General features: G+C 37.9%; 1 protein-coding gene across 2 annotated transcripts in view; it reads right to left on the bottom strand.

The window, feature by feature from the left end:
* stk17a (serine/threonine kinase 17a) overlaps positions 1-20,000 on the bottom strand; it is an 83,833-nt gene that overhangs the window by 62,593 nt on the left and 1,240 nt on the right. The window lies entirely within an intron of this gene.

The following is a 20,000-nucleotide window of genomic DNA, read 5'->3' as shown; positions in this document are numbered from 1 at the left end:
AAACACTCATCGCGCGGGTGAAAAACCGGTTATCCCGCGAGTAAACTAGAGCGAGTAATGCGTTTGCTTTGCTTTTGGTGTGCACACATCATTAGGGCCCTATGATTTCCGCTATCACCGAATCGGACGGAATCGCGGAATCGGCATATTAACGCGGAGTACTTGCTGTATTTTGTCTTGTTTTTAATGCACTTTAATGCACTGTGTGGAAAATAATGCCTTAAATGAACTTGAGAGATAATGAGATGCGTCTGATCCACATCATGTTTGTCAGCGGTAGATCTTAAAGTGACAGTAGCACTAATATCTGTCATTAATGTTCATCATAGAACAACGGGAACAGAAGATTGTAGCTTTAATGATGATTAATCTATATTTCACTTATTATTTATGCAGTTAAGAAAGGTGTTGATAACTTTATTCAATGTCTGTGTAGACTATGTCTGACAGGGAAGGCCACAGGTAAATATAACATTTATTATAATGGGTTTATGTAAAGATTGTTTTAAGTTCAATTAAATTAAAAGTTATTTTTTAAAGCCTAATAAATGTTGAAATTGGTAGCTTTCAGTTATACTGTAATGTAACGTCATTAATGTTTCATATAGACATTAATATCAGTGATACTGGCCTTCATTCATAAAAAGATGCCATTACAACACATATTTAAAATATGCTGTCTTTAAATTGTTTGAACATTAATTTGGAGATTAACTGAAATTATTACAATATCAAAATATTAATTTGGTTTTAATTGCAATTAATCATGATTACTTACAGAAAAAATGCGATTAGGTTTTTTATTATCAATTCACAGCACTAATATTTAGTTGTGACTTGAAGTGCCAAAATATACAAAATTACAATGTTTTTAATTGCAATTAATCATGATTAATTACAGAAAAAATGCGATTAATTCGTTTTTTAATGATCAATTCACAGCACTAATATCTAGTTGTGACTTGAAGAGCTCAGAGTGCAGTGTTATGTTGCAGTATTTGTCCTGAAAAGTAAATGTGATGTTTGTTACCTCAATAAATTTAAGTTCATTCCTATTTTATGTTTTATGTTCTATTATATTAACATTAAAAACACTCTTTTTACGACTAAAATAACAGTTAAGGGTAAAAAAAAAACGGAATTCCCAAAAATTAAAACGGAAAAAATGGAATTTGGGAAAAACTAAAACGGATTTCATAGGGCCCCACATCATAAGTGTTCAAACAAAGATTGCAACTACACATGAAGAGAAGCTGTGGATGATCGAGCCACAAGCCAGCATTCACACAACCCCAGCGGACTGATCCAGACACACTGAAGTACCTTCCGCTCCTTTGAAACCCTAATAGGCTTTTACTGCGTTGACTGCGTGGCTTTGGCATGCCTCCATTTCCATGGTGTGGCGTTAATCTGGTCCTGCTGCTCAAGACCGGCTTCTTAAAAGCACGAATGCCACGGGGGAATGTGATAAAGAAACCCTAAGCTCCTCACATAATAGCTGCCACTCTCAGCCTCAGCTTGGAGGAATCCATCATCCCCGGAGAAAGGCTTTGAGAACTTCAACGGATGTCGCACGAGAAGCGCAACTAATCGCGACAACAGTTCACATTAGGGGTCGACCGATATGGATTTCTTAGTGCAGATACCGATTTTTTTTTCATCAGCCTTAGCCGATGAGCGATACGGCTGCCGATATTTGGAGCCGATACTGCTTTTGCTCCCTCAATTTACATCATTAAAATGACACGATCATGATGATAATTTAAAATTTAAAAAAAGGAACATTTATTGAACTAAAAAAAACAATATTTAACAAATAGTAAAAACAGGTGAGGTAGAACAAGAAGAAGAAAGAGTTCAGTGGTGAAAATAAATTCTGAAAATAAATATTTAAGCATAAATAAAATAATGACACTATTGCACACAGTATCAACAAGCGAGCAGCATAATAAAGTGCACACTGACTGCACTATACTTCATTTAAAACTATTTACAACCTAGTCATTTAATGCTTACACTCTAAAAAATGCTGGATTAAAAATAACCCAAGTTGGGTTGAATATGGACTAACCCAGCAATTGGGTTGTTTTGACCCAGCGGTTGGGTTAAATGTTTGCTTAAAACAACCCAATTGCTGGGTTAGTCCATTTTCAACCCAACTTGGGTTATTTTTAACCCAGCATTGTTTAGAGTGTAGGTGCACTTCACTGAATCTCTAGAGCAACACCAGCGGCAATTCAGGAGAAAATCTCCCAATGCTCCACGTGAAACTTCAGTCTTTCCACCTTTACCATCGTGTCAATTCTCAGCTGATTTTGATTAATATGCGCGAGGGAGAGCGAGAGAGTTTGAGGACGGTGAGAGCTGCCCTGTGGACGCCTGTCTGGAAATAATGCAGGGAAAAATATTGGCGAACGCAGCAGCCTTATATCGGCCGATACACGTAAAAATATCGCAAATATCGGCCCGATATATCGGCCTAACACTAGTTCACAACGTGAGCGGATCATTTACAAATTAAATTTTACCAAAGACCAATTTTTTAGGTTGCACTGGCCATGATGTGGTGCAGATGTTGTGTCAAATAGGACTTCTATTATTGTCTGGAATTCAGAAAGTGCTCTGCGGTTAACCGAAGCTGAGGGCCTTTGCGTTCTGAAGCTGTGATTTGGTGTCTTTAAAAGTGAGCTCTGCACATTTCCAGAGGCTGGACACACAAACGGCCCGAGCGAAAGGCTTTAATGTGTGCAGGACGAGGGTTGAGGCCACGTTTATGAGGAAGAGCCGCCATATCAAGAGCAGATGCTCTGTCTGTCTGAGAACAGGGCTTGTATGGTCAGCAGTCGGCCAACTTGCAAGTTATTGAGAAAGACTGTGAACATTACTCATCTTTGGTCTTCAAATAAGAGTTTTATATGCATTTATGCTTTTAACTAGGGTTGGGAACCGAGAACCGGTTCTTATAAAGTGGATGGATTGGATGGGATGGATGGGATGGATGGATGGAGAGAGATAGAGAGAGATAGAGAGAGATTTATTATTTAGAAGTTCGCTGAATAACTGAATTACTATTAAATTAATATACAACTAATTAATAAATATAACTAATAAATATAATTTATAACTTTGGTTTTATTCAGAGCCAGAGAGAGAAAATATAATAAGAATTTCAGAGGTGTTCATTTGAACGTATTTAATTTTAATGTCTAGCCTGGTTAAAACCAGACCATTCTCAGAAGTAACTGAGAACCTAAATTTGCCGGAAGTAGTCTGGGTTTTCCCAGGCTATTTAATGTCCATAAACTCAATTTTTTTTTGCAAGAATGGCTTAATTAATACTTTAATATATGTTCAATACAGGACTGTTTTTTGACATTGCCAACCTGTAAATTAATTTGAGAGTAAGTAATAAACACAAAAAGGATTTTTTGAGTTGCGTATTGTGCCTTTTTCCTTTACCACTATTTGTTTAATAATTTTAAAGGAACCGGAACTAGTGTTAGGCCGATATATCGGGCCGATATTTGCGATATTTTTACGTGTATCGGCCGATATAAGGCTGCTGCGTTCACCAATATTTTCCCCTGCATTATTTCCAGACAGGCGTCCACAGGGCAGCTCTCACCGTCCTCAAACTCTCTCGCTCTCCCTCGCGCATATTAATCAAAATCAGCTGAGAATTGACACGATGGTAAAGGTGGAAAGACTGAAGTTTCACGTGGAGCATTGGGAGATTTTCTCCTGAATTGCCGCTGGTGTTGCTCTAGAGATTCAGTGAAGAGCACCTACACTCTAAACAATGCTGGGTTAAAAATAACCCAAGTTGGGTTGAAAATGGACTAACCCAGCAATTGGGTTGTTTTAAGCAAACATTTAACCCAACCGCTGGGTCAAAACAACCCAATTGCTGGGTTAGTCCATATTCAACCCAACTTGGGTTATTTTTAACCCAGCATTTTTTAGAGTGTAAGCATTAAATGACTAGGTTGTAAATAGTTTTAAATGAAGTATAGTACAGTCAGTGTGCACTTTATTATGCTGCTCGCTTGTTGATACTGTGTGCAATAGTGTCATTATTTTATTTATGCTTAAATATTTATTTTCAGAATTTATTTTCACCACTGAACTCTTTTTCTCTTCTTGTTCTACCTCACCTGTTTTTACTATTTGTTAAATATTGTTTTTTTTAAGTTCAATAAATGTTCCTTTTTTTATTATTTAAATTGTTATCATCCTGATCATTGTGTCATTTTTATGCTGTAAATTGAGGGAGCAAAAGCAGTATCGGCTCCAAATATCGGCAGCTCGTATCGGCATCGGCTAAGGCTGATGAAAAAAAAAATCGGTATCGGCACTAAAAAATCCTTATCAGTCGATCTATAGTCAAAGTCATACAAACTCTTACGACAAACCCATATGAAAAATGACGAGGATGGCAATAGTGCAAGAGAATACTGACAATGGAGGAACAATTGACCGTTCGCAAAGCCCCGCCCCCTTTAGTTACTGTTGCTATGTCCGACAAGCCATGGCGCTCTCACGCCACACACACACACACACACACGCCACACACACACACGTAGAGAAAACACATCGCGGAGCAAAGAGGACAGTGCAACACGCCGACAGACAGGAGAGTGAGTTACTTTTGAAATTAAACGTCTCAACTTTGAAATGGTCATATTTTAAAGAAATGTAAACAATAAATAGCGTTTTGTGTCTCTTTAATGTGTGATGATCGCTGTAGCGCCTCAGTTAAAGCGGCTCGTGAACCGATCGTCTCTCTTTCTAGTTCATTGATAAGCATGAAATAAACATGAATGAACACTAAAAGAAATGTTGTTTCAACCGCGGAAAGACGTCACTAAACACCGTTTCTCCAAGTTCAAGTCCATCGATGTTAATCTACTAACTCTCCGACTGCTTTGTCGGATAAACCGGCAGATTCGGCGATGTGATTGGTCAGATCACCTGTCAATCAAACTCACGGCAAAGGGTGAATTCAACAAGATGCCATTATTCACTCTGTAGGAAAATACACAGAAAGTTAAACTAAGCATTTACAGAAAAGTCACCAAGAAAAGACCAACTTCAAGTCTTCTTAGGACACAAATCACCATTTTGCAGTTCTAAGAGGGCAGAAGACACAAAGACCATCTGGACCATCCAGCATTTAGCACATATGAATAAGATTTGAACATTTGCAAAGAAAGAGGGACCAATAAATAGCTATTTGAAGTCGGCATGAAACAGAAGTTTCTAGTCTTTTCTACTGTGATGCATATCTGAGAGAAACGCTTCTCAAACAAGAACAAATGTAGGGCGGGGCTTGATTTTGATTGGATGGTTGTGGTTTGCTATTGGCTGATCTCATGTGAGTGACAGGTGGCCCCGTCCTCGTCATCAGAGATGAGATGAAGTTATTCTGAATCAAGATGACAAGGCAAGTGAATTTAAAATAAAATAATTTTTAATAATAAAGATGTTCACGGATAAATAGTTTATAATAAATATTGCAGTATTAAAAAAAAAAAGAAATAGAATTGTTAAATTGCATTTCATGATGACTTTAAGGGTAATATGACTTTGAACTTGGACATTTTGTATAATCTGTTGAGGATTAACGGGCAATCTGAGTTAAATACCTTAATCCGACTATATAACCCTTCTCTACTAGAATGAAAGCACATCAACAACACTTCCTCTAATGAACTTTTGAGTTGGCTCTTGTAAAGAGTAAACCCAATTGTGGAGATAACCCTGAAAGAATTGTTCACACTCAAAAAAGTCTTCATAGTAAAGTCATGTCTCAGTTTTTTTATGGTTATTGTTATTTTCTATGCAGATACACTGCCTAACAAAATCAACATAATCATTCTAGAATTTGTAAATAAAGCTATTTTAAAGTTATCTGATGAAAATCCCAGCATTATTTACAGGCGACCTATTAAACCCCTTCATCAAAAGCTCTATAGAGCAGGTTTTCCTGCTGTAATGTTGATTATTTCCTCATATTCTCCATTGTTGCGGCTCCTCTCTTCCCAGTCTGTCAGTAACGCTCTGTTTACTTCCTGTCTCTATGAAGCCCCGCCTTCTGAAAAGCACACTGTGCTCTGATTGGTCGGCTGAAGTACGGTGTTGTGATTGGTGTTTGGGAAATGTCCCGCCCCTCACCATAACCAGCAGTTTCAACACACGACTAACTCATCCAGGCCTTTATTACGCGTATTGTGCTGTGTTTGTTCCCGGAAGAAAACAAAATGGAGGCGTTTCAGGAGCTCAGAAACCCGGGCTACAGACCAACTTTTTGCCTTGGTTGCACTGGTGCGCCTAACTTTTTTATTTAGGTGCACCCAAATATATTTCCCTGTCACACGTCCCCTTTAACGCCACAATTTCAAGGTCACCTTTTTAATCATACACCATATACATTCATGCATATTATGTAAAGGACAACATAATATATGTATTTACACAGGGATTAAAATCACACGAAACAAGGCTTTTAACATTATTTTAAAACTATAGTTTTTAACAAAGTGTTAAATTAAAAAAATTATGAAATAATAAACAATGAAATATGCAACGGAATTTTTAATTTCCTCTGCCTGCTATACATATCACGCTTTGATGATTGTCATAATTATGTGGTAACGTTACTGATAGGCTATTGTAGGCTACGGTAGCCTATAGATGTTTATATTTTTTTATAAAATTGTGCCAGCTGAAACAAATGCTATAATGAAATTATGAATTATTACGGGTAGATCACCGCAGTATTAAAAGTGGTTGAACGTTTTTTCAAAGAGCCAGGAAGTCACTTTGCAGCAGACAAAACAAATGAACAATGATACTAACGTTAGCGTTTCAGGTAGGACAGTAGATATATCAGCAAATATCGTTCTCAAAGAGATTATTTCTGGAATATAATATAACAATGCACAATCACAGTAGTGACGCCGACTAGGTTAAGCATTTACTGTAATGTGCAGATGATCTGCCAGTCTCTTCAAAGGAAGATTACAAACGGGAACGCCAAATGATTACACACGATAACTTTTGAAAATGCATAACTTTAATTTCTTTAAATCACTTCTCATCATATATTTTTTTAATCCAAGTAAGTTTGTGATGGACGGCGCTGTGGAAGACATTATAGCTCCATTACTGACGTCTCAGCTTCATACGGAGGCTTAAAGGAACACTCGTTATTGCGGTGCAATGGGATAGAATGAGTGCACTCAATAACGTCCACTAGGGTTTCGGACACCACTAAAAAGTGCTGTCCCCTCCAAATAATGCTATATTTGAGGTTATGGGGGCGATTTCGGATTCAGCCCTTGATTATAGTGGAGAATTCAAACTACACGCGGCGCGCGCGAGAGAGAGCTACACAAAAGACAATGATGTAAATTAATAAATAAACTGAAAATTCAAAGAAGAATGGGCAAAAAAGTAACTGCTTTATTGTTTCTGTGTTAAACTGACGTGTGTCATTTGTTCAGAGAGTGCTCTTAAATGTATTGCAAATATCCGCGTTTCTCCTCGTTTTGGCAGTTGTTATATAGGGTTAGATTTTTAAAATGCTTAAGGTGCCCTCAACTCAACTTTTAATCTTCAGGTGTCTGTAAGTATGACTCTGAGTGTGTTGCATGTGTTTTATTGGTTGCTGTCTCTCCACAGCATCATTTTGTGAGGCTTTGTAAGCCTGTATTAACTCTAGTGTGGAGTTTTTCTACAATATTCTCTCATCATGACAGTAAAACAGGGCATTCTGGTCAATCTCCTGCAGTATTTCCTCTCTCAATCAGGAGAAAATATGACTAACACCCGGTCATGCATAGGGGGAAAAATACCGTCATATACCGTGAAACCGATATAATTTATAAAAATACCGTGATATACATTTTTGGTCATACCGCCCAGCACTAGTGTAACTACCACCATGTTTCACAGAATACCAGCCAATCATTGCGCCGCTGCAGCCATGGCACGGCCGCGAAGATCCGCCACTATTACGCAGGAATGAGAAAGTAGTTCCTAGCCATATAGGTGTAGAAAATCACAACTTTTCATTTTCAGTTGGTCTTAGCACACGATGTAACTGTAGAAGAGTCAAGTTTTAAATAGGAAAAATATTGAAAGTGTCTTTGGTCATTTTTTGAATGAGATGCTAATGGACTGATCAGAATCAATGATGTATGCTAAGCTATGCTAAAACCGCCAGATACAAAGATCGGCTGAATGGATTCAAAAACGGTAAAACTCAACTATTTAACTCTAGGGGACTTGTCAAATGAGCCTATTTTCAAAAAAAAAGTGGAGTGTTCCTTTAAAACCATTTTCCCCGTGTACTTTCTGCCACGCTACACTTCACTTAATGAACGTGTTTTACGAGGGCAGCGGCGCTTTATTTTCTGCCAAGTGAGCAAGTGTGCACTTTAGCTAAACACCAGTTTCTGCTCAGAGTTACTCAGGGGAAAGTGCTGGTGTTCTGTCAGAGAGGGCGCAGGTAATTAGCATCAGCCACTCCGACAGAACACACACACACACACACACGGGCTGAAAGCGGAGGAATGTTTGTTCTGTGTCTGTGACATGGAGGAATAATGAACTCTGACATGTGACCCCGGCACAGAGGCAGGTATTTTCTGAATGTTTTAGGAAAGAGCATTACCTCATCCGAAAGCCTTTACGTTGTTCATTTATTTTACAATTTCTTTAGGCCTGACTATGTCCTTTCAGCACCTCGCTTTTGTTAAACAGTGGTAATTATGCAGAAAACAGATCTGGTTTGCTTGCCATGCCTTGACAAACACATGACGTGTTCTGACAAACCCCATTACCCTCAGTTTGGGCTGTGGGTCAAGAAACATGGAACAAAGACCCGTTCACACCAACTATAACATTAAACGCACAGTTAATCATTCCAAACATTCAAAAGTAAGGATTAGAGATGCACCGATTGATCGGCCAGGGATCGGAAATGGACGATTTTCTGCATGATCAGCGATCAGAAAAACTTCCATGCCAACGACATCAGAGCTCGACATTAACGCTACACTGTGTGATATTTTCCCCCATCTAGTGGTGAAAAGGTATATGACCATCCAGTGAATATTAGTTTCTCTTCCTCTCAATTCCGATTTCGTTTTAACTCCTACGGTGGCCGATTTAGTCCAAGATTAACATGGCTTCCAGTTCGCCCTCGTCCACATTTGACACGGTGCCATCGAGTGTTAAAACGCCAAAGGCGAAGCTTGAATTTACGGGAATGTCCCTCTTTGGCTAATGTACTTATTGATTCTTATCTAGTGGGGGTCATTTTTTAGGATTCTTTGCCTAACTGAAGTCTCTGAGATCCTGACACCTGCACTTCTGGAGACTCCAGGTAGGTTCAGCTCTGGAAAATGGTGGCGCTGGAGACTAAAGGGTTCCTGATGGTTTCACCCTTAATTCTTCACCTTAATTCTTCATTCTTTTGCAGTTAACAGGTGTCTTTTCTTCACCACCTGTTTTTGTCAGATCCTGCTGACCCAACGAGCATTTCACTGTCCAATGGTCTCGCCTTAACTGCAATGTCTAGTATTGCATCCTTCTCATGGGCATTTAATACTTTTTGACTTTTCAGTCTGAGTTAAATCTCTTTTTTGGCTCAATTTATCTGTAAAAGAAAACATGCCTAATAATTCTGCACACCTGAATATAAGGTGTTTTTCATTTCCAGCCTTCATGAACAATTATATATCACTTATACATTATTAAATACTAAATCAATGGTAGTTATTAGGATTACTGTGGTTTGGAATTGGTCAAATGTGCCTGGAAAAAAAATATGATCAGAAAATCAACGTGCCTAATAATTCTGAACTCCCTGTATATTTCAAATGCATACAATTATGTTAAATACAATACAATTTTGTTTTTATGGATATTTTGATACACTTATTCTAAAACATAAAAAGGATATCGGATGATTTTCAGTAAAGGACAAGCATTTCGTGCGATTTAGCCGACCGTCATTCAGACTCGGTCCGTTTTTGTGAAGGCTTTTTCCTCCAGGGGCGTCTGAGCTTTGATTCGTGCCCCGGATGGTGCATTATATTTCATCACTATCTCTGTTATTTGCATGCCTTCCTTAGATGCGATTGCCATTCGATTTTATCTTAACGACAAGCATTTGCGATACTGGGCAGGATCGACTGGAAACCCCCGGGAAAAAAATAAATAAATCGATTCTTGGCCTTGAGAATCGATTTTGAATCGACCACATTTTAAAAAACGATTAATAGAAAAATCTTTTTTTTTGCCCAGCCCTAATAACCAATCAGAAAAATAGACAAATATATTATTTAAAGTTAGGGCGAACATCGTTTTCATGATCGATCGTCACTTTCGAGTACTCGATCACTGTTAATCTGTTAACTGTCACTGGCCCACCGGTGGGCCAAGTTGCCACTGCATGTTTAAAACAATTATATCCTATATTTATCCTGATCTAATGTTGATAAACTATATATCAATCGAAAACTTACGAACTCAAGATTCATCCTGTGAAAACCGTTTTGAAATCGGATTTTGCGTTACCATGGAAATGGTACTCTAAATTCTTCCCCTAGTGGGCGTCGTCATGTTTTTAAAATAAATGTTATATTAAACTTTATAATAAAAACCTTTTCTATTCTTGACAAAACATCGTCGGAAAGGTCTGAGTCTCACGGTTCTATATCTGCCCACTGTTTTGTGATATTTGGACAAAAATATATACATTTGTTACAGGAGATTGCGTAATAAAAAAATCAATGGAATTTCAATGACACCCGGTGGCTATTTGTGGTACTGCGCCTAAACAAAAAAAAACAATTTTTGTGATTTCAACTTCAAATTTGGAACAAATTGGTTAGACATTTGGCTTTTATGTGATAGTAATTTTAGAGTACAAACTATTTTGTAACATATATATTTTACATAAAATATTAAATATTTAGTACAGTACATTTGATTTACAGTAAATTTAAACTTTCATAACTTTTTCATACATTTTTTGAAGTTATTCCACTTGAGCCATAATCTGCTGACTGTCTTCTTTAAAATGAGATCAAACTTATGTCTATATTCCAAAGCATTCATTAATTGCAACCATTTAAGTTTGGATGGTGCATTTTCATGTATATTTTCAAAAAGGGGGGTGACAGTTAACAGGTTAAATAAACATCTGACTTTAGTACTTTTACTTGAGTAAAATTTAGCAAGTGGTATCTGTACTTTTACTCAAGTAATGAAGCCTTTGTTGTAATCACTTTTAGAGTTTTTTTCTCCAGCTGATGAATGCTATAAACAGCCAATCAGAATCCATCCTGGTTGCCAAGTGGATTCTATGTAAACCTATATGTAATGTTTTATGACTTCTTAAAGCAATAGCACAATTTGGCACATCATTCATGTCAGCGTTGAACACTTCAGGGCCTTGTTGTAAGAAGTTGGCCGTTTAGTTGGTATATAGACAGTCGTGGGACAGGAAATGTACACTGGCCCTCAGATCATCATCATCGCCTCTTTCTGACACTCCAGCACTAAAAGGGCTTCAATAACACACTTGGCTTTCACATGGCATCTCCGCCCCCCCACCCGTCACCCGCTCCGTCTCCATGGCGATCAGCAGATGTTGCCACTGGGCTTTGAGACCCGTACAACATGAATGGCACGGCGATGATGTCATGATTCTCTGGGAAAGAGCAGAAGAGACTGGGAAACACAAAGAGGGAAATATATAAATCACACGGCACCGATCCGCCAATCAAACGGCAGAACTGACCCAGAAATGAAGAAACCCCAGGGGCTTCTGGGAGACGGGCGAGAGATTCTCAGCTGATGACATGTGGCTTAAGACAACAGTGAGACTGTGCTGTCATGCATTTCTACACCGCAAACACGTCCCTCACAAATGTCCGACCTTAATTAAAAGATAACACAGATTCACAGCTCAAAACTGAAGGAACAAACGCCTTAAAGGGATAGTTCACCCAAAAACCAAACGTTTATGTTTATCTGCTCACCAAGATGTAGGTGTTTTCGTTTCTTCAGTAGAACACAAATGAAGATGTTTAACTCCAACCGTTGCTGTGTCACTCATATAATGCTTGTCTAATTCTATCAGAGTAAAAAAAACCATGCACAGAAAACTTCAAATTAAACCTCGTGACGACACACATTAATGTCTTAAGACACGAAACGATCGGTTTCTGAGAGAAACCCAACGGTATTTATGCAAATATATCACCTCATATCAGACGAACGCTTCAGCTCTGCAGACTGACATCACTTCCTGTGAGTGAGGTCAACTTTTTATGTCATAATTTCAACTTTTTATGTCATAATTTAGATTTAGTGTGTTATAATTTAAACTTTGTCATAATTTTGATTTTGTCTGTCATAATTGATTTAGTCTGTCATAATTTCAATTTTTTTTGTCATAATTTAGATTTAGTCGGTTTTAATTTAAACTTTGTCATAATTTTGATTTTGTCTGTCATAATTTACATTTAGTCCATTTTATTTTAGTACATTTAGTAGTGTCATAATTTGAACTGTGTCAATTTCATTTTAGAACGTCATAATTTTCAATTTTTCTGTCAATTTAGATTTAGTATGTCATAATTTAATTTTAGAATGTCATAATTTTGATTTAGTCTGTCATAATTTACATTTAGCATGTTATAATTTAAACTTTGTGTCATAATTTAGATTTTGTTTGTCATAATTTTGATTTAGTATGTCATAATTTTGATTTAATCCAGACTGCCATCACTTCCTGTGAGTGAGGTCAAAATTCCGGCCGGGTCATAGATAAATATACGTAGATACCTCATTCGAGCGATCCACACAGGCACTAATGAGGTATCTATGTATATATATCTATGACCCGGCCGGAATTTTGACCTCACTCACAGGAAGTTGAAGCGTTCGTCTGATATGAGGTGATATATTTGCATAAATACCGTTGGGTTTCTCGTTTCGTGTCTTAAAGCTACACTGTGTGATATTTTCCCCCATCTAGTGGTGAAAAGGTATATGACCATCCAGTGAATATTAGTTTCTGTTCCTCTCAATTCCGATTTCGTTTTAACTCCTACGGTGGCCGATTTAGTCCAAGATTAACATGGCTTCCAGTTCGCCCTCGTCCACATTGGACACGGAGCCATCGAGTGTTAAAACGCCAAAGGCAAAGCTGGAATTTACGGGAATGTCCCTCTTTGGCTAATGTACTTTCAAGATGGAGGAGCAACATGGCGACCCGCATTCGAACCCTCACCCGTATGTATTTACAATGGCATATTATAAACTTACGAGAATACTTTATTACTTGAAAGAAGTAAATATACATTAATGAGCACATATTTGAACGAACTAAGTGTTTTTAGCTAAGAACAAACAAAAAAAGTTACACAGTGTAGCTTTAAGACATCAATGTGTGTCGTCACGAGGTTTAATTTGAAGTTTTCTGTCCATGTTTTTTTTTCACTCTAATATAGAATTAGACCCCATTGACAAGCATTATATGAGTGACACACAGCAACGGTTGGAGTTAAATCTTCATTTGTGTTCTACTGAAGAAACGAAGACTCCTACATCTTGGATGCCTTAGGGGTAAGCAGATAAACATCAAATTTTCGGGTTTTTGGGTGAACTATCCCTTTAAATCAATGCATTTCAGTTAATTCAGGGGTTTAAAATTACATCTTACATATCTGGCACTCTGCCATTGACAAATCTGTGATGGTATTAAGAAACTTGGCACGATAAAATGTCACCCAAATGTTTGAAAGTCTCATTTTACACAGTCCGCCATCTCAGCTGTTTCCAAACAGAGGCTGGTGGATCTAAAGCGCTTTGGCCGACGTCCACACACAATGGTAAGGACTGGTTCTGATCCGTCACGACTGGGTGTTCCCAGAGGAATGCAGTGCGGCGGACCTGCAATTATCCACATTTGAGCATCTAGAAACCACAGCACTGCTCCGGTTTCACTCATGCACTGAGACACATCTCACACAGGCTCCAGACCGAGGGCAAATGCTGACATTTTGATAACTTTTTTCCAGCTGGTGCAATGATTTTGTTGCACTGGTTCCTCCACCACTGGTTCCTCCACCACTGGTTCCTCCACCACTGGTTCCCAACTGATAAGAGCTGCCATTTCTGTTACATATGAGAAAGATCAAACCGCAAACGTAACGAAAGCGGAACCGTATGAGTTAGGGATGGGCATTTTTGTCAATTTCTCATTTCGATCATCGATAGGTCTCAAAAACGAGTACTCGAGTACTTGGGGGCGGGGCATGTGAAGGGGGCGGGGCTTGTCCGTCATTGAGATAATGAAAATACTGTTATGAAAATGGTTGTTGACAAATACAAACGTGTCATGAAAACAGGTATATGAAAAAATGAACATATAAAACAAAAAATAACTGCTAGATTATGATGCATAAATGTCTTTGAAAAAGAAACATCTTTATAAAATGACTGTCTCAAATAACCAAGTCAGTAATATCGAGCATTGCCTTTGAGCTGAAACTGTGAAATAACTCCACCCTGCAGAGCTTGCTATAGCTGGTTAATAAACTCAACCAAACGCACCATATATCAGATTAATATTAACCTATTACAACTTAAATCAACACAAAAGGACGTGAATGCGCAGGTGAACTTCAGCGCTAGATTTTACAGGCTGTGGTTTGAAACGGAACATTTTGAATGCGCTCTTCCCTTAACAGCACTGATACACGGACAACGAAAGCACACAGAAACAACATCTTATTAAATCCTGTTCTCATTATAATGCTTTGACAGATTGACTCTGCACATCATGCACTTCATTGTATTATTCATGATCGAAGTGTTTACAGACATCACTGCGCGTTTTCAAACTCATAGCGAAAAACAGCTTTAAATAAACTACTGTTAAACAATACGAGAACAGTATAGCACTGCTGCATTACTGATATCACTGATTCTGAGAAAGAAATAGCCTATCTGAAAAGAATATGACCGTCTCTAAACCATCATGTCAAGCATGAAATATGCGTTTGAGCTGAAATGCACTTTTATGATGGATAGATGCACTTTTATGATGGATAGATACACTTTTATGATGGATAGATGCACTTTTATGATGGATAGATGCACTTTTATGATGGATAGATGCACTTTTATGATGGATAGATGCACTTTTATGATGGATAGATGCACTTTTATGATGGATGGATGGATGCACTTTTATGATGGACGGATGCACTTTTATGATGGATGGATGCACTTTTATGATGGATAGATGCACTTTTATGATGGATAGATGCACTTTTATGATGGATGGATGGATGCACTTTTATGATGGACGGATGCACTTTTATGATGGATGGATGCACTTTTATGATGGATAGATGCACTTTTATGATGGATAGATGCACTTTTATGATGGATAGATGCACTTTTATGATGGATAGATGCACTTTTATGATGGATAGATGCACTTTTATGATGGATGGATGGATGCACTTTTATGATGGATGGATGCACTTTTATGATGGATGGATGCACTTTTATGATGGATAGATGCACTTTTATGATGGATAGATGCACTTTTATGATGGATGGATGGATGCACTTTTATGATGGATGGATGCACTTTTATGATGGATAGATGCACTTTTATGATGGATAGATGCACTTTTATGATGGATAGATGCACTTTTATGATGGATAGATGCACTTTTATGATGGATAGATGCACTTTTATGATGGATAGATGCACTTTTATGATGGATAGATGCACTTTTATGATGGATAGATGCACTTTTATGATGGATAGATGCACTTTTATGATGGATAGATGCACTTTTATGATGGATAGATGCACTTTTATGATGGATGGATGCACTTTTATGATGGATGGATGCACTTTTATGATGGATGGATGCACTTTTATGATGGATGGATGCACTTTTATGATGGATGGATGCACTTTTATGATGGATAGATGCACTTTTATGATGGATAGATGCACTTTTATGATGGATGGATGCACTTTTATGATGGATAGATGCACTTTTATGATGGATAGATGCACTTTTATGATGGATAGATGCACTTTTATGATGGATAGATGCACTTTTATGATGGATAGATGCACTTTTATGATGGATGGATGGATGCACTTTTATGATGGATGGATGGATGCACTTTTATGATGGATGGATGGATGCACTTTTATGATGGATGGATGCACTTTTATGATGGATAGATGCACTTTTATGATGGATAGATGCACTTTTATGATGGATGGATGGATGCACTTTTATGATGGATGGATGCACTTTTATGATGGATAGATGCACTTTTATGATGGATAGATGCACTTTTATGATGGATGGATGGATGCACTTTTATGATGGATGGATGCACTTTTATGATGGATAGATGCACTTTTATGATGGATAGATGCACTTTTATGATGGATAGATGCACTTTTATGATGGATAGATGCACTTTTATGATGGATAGATGCACTTTTATGATGGATAGATGCACTTTTATGATGGATGGATGGATGCACTTTTATGATGGATGGATGCACTTTTATGATGGATAGATGCACTTTTATGATGGATAGATGCACTGTTATGATGGATAGATGCACTTTTATGATGGATGGATGGATGCACTTTTATGATGGATGGATGGATGCACTTTTATGATGGATGGATGGATGCACTTTTATGATGGATGGATGCACTTTTATGATGGATAGATGCACTTTTATGATGGATAGATGCACTTTTATGATGGATGGATGGATGCACTTTTATGATGGATGGATGCACTTTTATGATGGACGGATGCACTTTTATGATGGACAGATGCACTTTTATGATGGATGGATGCACTTTTATGATGGACGGATGCACTTTTATGATGGACAGATGCACTTTTATGATGGATGGATGCACTTTTATGATGGATGGATGCACTTTTATGATGGACGGATGCACTTTTATGATGGATGGATGCACTTTTATGATGGATGGATGCACTTTTATGATGGATGGATGCACTTTTATGATGGATGGATGCACTTTTATGATGGATGGATGCACTTTTATGATGGATAGATGCACTTTTATGATGGATGGATGCACTTTTATGATGGATGGATGCACTTTTATGATGGATGGATGCACTTTTATGATGGATGGATGCACTTTTATGATGGATAGATGCACTTTTATGATGGATGGATGCACTTTTATGATGGATGGATGCACTTTTATGATGGATAGATGCACTTTTATGATGGATGGATGCACTTTTATGATGGACGGATGCACTTTTATGATGGACGGATGCACTTTTATGATGGATGGATGCACTTTTATGATGGATGGATGCACTTTTATGATGGACGGATGCACTTTTATGATGGATGGATGCACTTTTATGATGGACGGATGCACTTTTATGATGGACAGATGCACTTTTATGATGGATGGATGCACTTTTATGATGGATAGATGCACTTTTATGATGGATAGATGCACTTTTGTGATGGACGGATGCACTTTTATGATGGATAGATGCACTTTTATGATGGATAGATGCACTTTTATGATGGATAGATGCACTTTTGTGATGGATGGATGCACTTTTATGATGGACTGATGCACTTTTATGATGGATAGATGCACTTTTATGATGGACGGATGCACTTTTATGATGGATAGATGCACTTTTGTGATGGATGGATGCACTTTTATGATGGATAGATGCACTTTTGTGATGGATGGATGCACTTTTATGATGGACTGATGCACTTTTATGATGGACGGATGCACTTTTATGATGGACTGATGCACTTTTATGATGGATAGATGCACTTTTATGATGGACGGATGCACTTTTATGATGGATAGATGCACTTTTATGATGGATAGATGCACTTTTATGATGGATAGATGCACTTTTGTGATGGATGGATGCACTTTTATGATGGACTGATGCACTTTTATGATGGACTGATGCACTTTTATGATGGACTGATGCACTTTTATGATGGATAGATGCACTTTTATGATGGACGGATGCACTTTTATGATGGATAGATGCACTTTTATGATGGATAGATGCACTTTTATGATGGATAGATGCACTTTTGTGATGGATGGATGCACTTTTATGATGGACTGATGCACTTTTATGATGGACGGATGCACTTTTATGATGGACGGATGCACTTTTATGATGGACGGATGCACTTTTATGATGGATAGATGCACTTTTATGATGGATAGATGCACTTTTATGATGGATAGATGCACTTTTGTGATGGATGGATGCACTTTTATGATGGACTGATGCACTTTTATGATGGAAAGATGCACTTTTATGATGGATGGATGCACTTTTATGGATGGATGCACTTTTATGATGGATGGATGCACTTTTATGATGGATGGATGCACTTTTATGATGGACAGATGCACTTTTATGATGGACAGATGCACTTTTATGATGGTAGATGCACTTTTATGATGGACAGATGCACTTTTATGATGGACAGATGCACTTTTATGATGGTAGATGCACTTTTATGACGGACGGATGCACTTTTATGATGGATGGATGCACTTTTATGATGGATGGATGCACTTTTATGGACTTCATAAACAACGCAGTCATTCACTGCCATTATAAAGCTTGGAAGAGCTTTATTAAAAAACACACACTTTTTTAATATAACTGTGTTCGTCTGAAAGAAGAATGTCTCACACACACCTAGGGTGAGTTGAGGGAGAGTAAATCATGGGGTAATTTTCATTTTTGGGTGAAATGAACCCTTTAAGGTTTGCACAAATTTTAAGAGATACAATAATTTGTATTTAATTTTATGTATTAAATGTAAAAATAGAGTAAAACAAAAACAAAAAAATATTGAAAATATTGGGCACCCCTACAAAATTAGATTATATCCCAATAATTTTGTGCATAAATGTGTTTACTCCTTCCCTTTGTGAGCACAAAAATAAAAAAGCAATCATTAGGAGTCTCAGCCTTTACAAATCCTGATTCGCCCCCAATTAACGCAAGATCAAATCCACAGAATTAAGAATCAAATATGATCGTTTGAGGGTTTTACCAATGATTTACAAGCTTGACATTTTTGGCACTCTTAAAATCTCTCAGTCTAAACCTCGGAGTCCAGACAGCCTCAAGCGTTCTGCAAACTACAGTACATTAATGGAGCCAATTCAACAATCCATGGAGGCCCCACCTCACAACTTACAGGACTAAAAGGATCTGCTGCTAACATCTTGGTGCCAGATACCACAGCACACCTTCAGGGGTCAAGAGGAGTCCATGCCTCAACTGGGTCAGCAAACACAATATTAAAGTCACAATGTTATGCCCGATCGGTGTACATTTGGGCTTTCTACTCAAATCACACACACTGAAGACAGAAAATGGCGGATCTCCATGAGCATAGCCATCAAAACAAGCAGCCAATCCCGAGTTTACCAGTGGGAAACGGATGGAGAGACTGGCAAAACATCTCTCGTTTAAATGACCGGCTGATATATTACATGTCCGGTTGGGCGGTCTGGATAAATATTTTATAAAATGTTATTTGCACTCATGCAAAATCTACAGTAAACGTCCCTCTTTATGCAATTAAAGCTGTAAAATAATAACACACATGCCCAGATCTTTTAGTGCTTGCATTGCATATCCTCAGTGAAATCAGAGCCGTGTTTTCATAGCATTGAGCTCCTCCAGAAACTTGGCAAAACACACATTGTGCCCCGTATGATGAAAACCACTGAGCTCTGGCATCTCCGCCCGTGCCATCAAACGCCAAGGTTTTCCCATCATGTGATCCAGCTCGACTACATTAATGCACTGCATGATAAACTTTATAGGGTGTTTCATTAAATGTCTCCGAGATCAAT

The sequence above is a fragment of the Gobio gobio genome (genome assembly GCF_949357685.1).
Source record: "Gobio gobio genome assembly, chromosome: 23".
Taxonomy (NCBI): domain Eukaryota; kingdom Metazoa; phylum Chordata; class Actinopteri; order Cypriniformes; family Gobionidae; genus Gobio; species Gobio gobio.
The sequence above is the reverse complement of the archived record's forward strand: the minus strand, read 5'-3'. Positions and strand labels throughout refer to the sequence as shown.